This window comes from Tupaia chinensis, unplaced genomic scaffold, assembly GCF_000334495.1.
Source record: "Tupaia chinensis unplaced genomic scaffold, TupChi_1.0 Scaffold000079_1, whole genome shotgun sequence".
NCBI lineage: Eukaryota > Metazoa > Chordata > Mammalia > Scandentia > Tupaiidae > Tupaia > Tupaia belangeri.
Window position 1 is genome coordinate 1,032,381 of NW_006159540.1, and position 3,638 is coordinate 1,036,018.

The 3,638-nt window shown below is 43.0% G+C and overlaps 1 pseudogene; it reads right to left on the minus strand.

The window, feature by feature from the left end:
* Positions 1–1,771: 1,771 nt before the first annotated feature.
* Positions 1,772–3,638, minus strand: part of LOC102491656 (THO complex subunit 5 homolog) — a 2,261-nt pseudogene continuing 394 nt past the window's right edge.

The following is a 3,638-nucleotide window of genomic DNA, read 5'->3' on the forward strand; positions in this document are numbered from 1 at the left end:
TTTTTCATAGTCTATTTATTTATTTATTTATTTAATTTTTTTGGAGAGGTTTTTGCTATAGGGCATGTGTGCTCTCCAGACAGAGAGAGACAGAGAGACAGAAAGCGAGAAATCATCCCCCAGGGGGGATGGCCACACCGCAATCCCTTCTCCTCCATTCTCCTCTCGGGATCTTGGGCACGCACGCACACGCGCCTGGTTTGAGTTTTAAGCCATCGGGTCCGGGACTCAAACTGTGGTCGAGTATGTGGGAGTCCAGCGACACAGTCATTATGCTAACTGCTGGTCCCTATTTATTATTATTTTATACTTTCAATCACTGTATATCATTACAGCTTATAAAATCAATTTTCCAAGCATGAATACACTATATTTTATCCCAATTAAAGATATTATCATACATGTTATCATCAACAGATAATTTTCCATTTTTGTATCCTTTCAACTTTTTTCTTTTTTCTATTTTTAATTTCATTTTTACCTTCAACCACTGTGTATCATTACAGAACACCAAAAGACAAGTTCCTTCATTGGGATCCCACTATCTCTGTCCCTGAATCCTCAGCCAGCCAGAATCATGGGCAGATGTATGTGTACCCAAGCATGTACACATTGAACCAGGAACTGAATCCCAGTCTTTCATATGGCCCCCAGCACTGCAGAGCACTATGTTTCTGCTGGGCCAAAACAATTATTAAAACATAACATCAGATATTCTACAACTCTTCACTTAATGAATAAATACGAAAAAGAAAAAAGAGGGGAAAAAAAAAAGAATACCACATATAAAAACCTTAGAAAATACAGTAATATTTCCGGTTTTTGTTTGTGTTTTTGGTATTTTTAGATAAATATACTAATTACTCTGATTTAATTATAAACATGTATTTATGTACTGGAAAGTCACATTGAACCACCACAAATGTATACAATTATATATTTATTTAAAAATAGAAAAAAATGAAGAGCTGGTGAATGGGGAAGCAGAGATTCTTCTTGTGTTCTGCTGACTCTGGATTCTCTTGCAACCTGTTAATAGTAGAGATCTCTGATAATATGAGGGAACTTCAAGAATCTGTGGATAAATGGGAACCAGCAGTTAGCGTAATGGCTATGTCACTGGACTCCCACGTAGTCAACCGCGGTTTGCGTCCCAGACCCTGTGGCTTAAAACTCACGCTGGGCGTGTGTGCGTGTGTGCCCAAGATCCCGAGAGGAGAATGGAGGAGAAGGGATTGCGGCGTGACCATCCCCCCTGGGGGGTGATTTCTTGCTTTCTGTCTCTATGTCTCTCTGTCTGTCTGGCGAGCGCACGCGCCCTATAGCGAAAATTTCTCAAAAAAAAAAAAAAATCTGTGGATAAATAGATTTTGAGTACAAGATAATTGTGGTGTAATATGGTCTTTTATTACTTGTATATAACAGAATAAAATTCTCAATAACTTTTTTAAGTGAAAAATTCACATAGAAAAATTTGAAATTTGTGCATAGTTTCTTCTTTCTGCAGAGTCACAGTCTTTTTCTACTGCTTTCGTTGGCCACCTAAAAAAAGCCTCTTTATCAGCAATCTTTTTCTGCAGTGGCCCCCAGCTTCCCTACCAGACTGCACTGTGGCCCCCACAAGGAGTCACAGACAAAGGCCATATGATCATGTGACACTTTATTTGCTCATGTCATTGTAGAATACAGAGAACTACACATGGGTCAGGACCAAAAACAGAGCTCAGTTCTTGACTGGGGCATTAAGAGAAACCACAGTTCTCCTGGGAGTTCAGCGATGGGTGACAAATACCTCAGGATGATTATATTTGAACTACTTCATTCTGCTGGGACTCCTGAAAAGCAGTAGGCAACATCATCTCCTGGAGAAATTCCCTGGGGTCCTCCACACTGTCATGGTTATCCCTCTCCAGGCTGATGTCCCATAACACCAACAGCAACTGAGTGATGCACGGCTCCACATAACACACACACACACTGACCTCGCCCTACTATCTCATGACCTGAATGTTGTAGTTGTTGTTTTTCCCCTATCTCCAGTTGACACAGAGCTGAAAAATGGGTGTAGTAGGTGGAGTTCAACACCAGGAAGCCTGAAGTTGGTCTGTGCCCTTTTCTATGAGTGTCTTATAGTAGACATTGTCCCTGGCCAGCCCCACTTCTGCACAACTTTGGTGAAATGCAGCTTCACATCATCTTCATGGGCAAACATCACCCATTACATCAAGACAGACACAACCTAGGCAAAGAAGAGGTACTGGTAATCACTGGTAATAGTCACGATGCCCCATTCTGGAAGTGCAAATATGGAGAAGGTCAGACTGGGCTGCACCTGGTCCGCAGTTTCCTGGTGGCTTTCATGTGGCTGGTGCTCAGCAAATGGTTAGCAAGTTGAGTGATCACAATGTGTTGGGCTGTGATTTGGGTAAGTGGTGGCCATTTAGCTTCTGTACTAATAGGTAGGGGACACCTTCACCAAGTATGTAGTCTTTCACAGTCAAGGTGCCTGTACTGTGAAACTGACACTAATTGGCTGGACTTGGAGTTTTCTTTCCATGATCACCACCTCAAATAGCTCAGGACTGAATTAGGAGACAGTAAGTCCTCTGCCCCTGACAAGCATGATCAGTTCCACAGTGGTTGTCACTTTGGATTTTACTATCATAATGTTAAGATTCATGAGATAGAAGAAAGTCAAGTGAAGTACACTGTCCTCTTTGCCTTTCAGGTCTAGCAGGACGAGCAGACAATGCCTCTTCAGCATATCCCTGTGACTGATGCCCAACTGAATCTCCAGTGGAAGTCCCAGGCATCCCTTGGACTGCTCCTCCTCAGTATCTGAGTGATGCTGACCATCTTAGGAGTTCTCCGGGGGCTTAAACAGAGCCTTGGCTTTGTCTATACCACTGTCAATTGCTACAGACAATGTCTGTCACATGCTTGCCCATATGCTGTGGCCTGTAGGAAGAGAACAGGGAGGCAGAATATGCTTGGTTGTCTTCTGTTGCTTGGGAGACTGGGAGAAGAGCATGAATGATATTCCTGCCCCAGGAGGGAAGCCTACATGTGGCATGAGGCCTGGTTGCAGGCTGCTCAGATACTCCTTCTTCACCTTGGTCTCCTTCAAAATCTTCACCTTGTTGGACAGGTACTTTTAGTATTTCTCTGCCAGCCTTTTCCACTGTTCCAGCTTCTAGGCTAGATATGCAGAGTCTGCTGGTGAGGGTCTGCAAATGGTGACTTTGGGTTTGCTGATATCTGGTAGAGCCTTCTTATAAAACCCCTCTTACCTGATCAGACCAATTTGTTCATGCTTTAACTTAAACTCCAGGCTTTGGCAATCTCCTATGAGTGCATCACCTCATACAACAGATTCTGTAGCTGTAGGTGACAGGGGTCTACTTTCTGCTTAGCCTCCTGAGTCTGATCTCTCGCTTTTTTCAACTTGATAAGGACAATTTTGTTAAGCTTTTTTAGAGTCATGAAATGCACGGAGCTCTATATCTTCCACTCATCAGTCCTCTGGGTCCTCTATCTCCACCATTAGCCTCTGAGGCTTCCAGCATATGTAAAATACAGCTCATAGTCTCTTCCAGGATCCCACAGCTCCATCTCCTCTTCCTCACTGTAGTATTTAC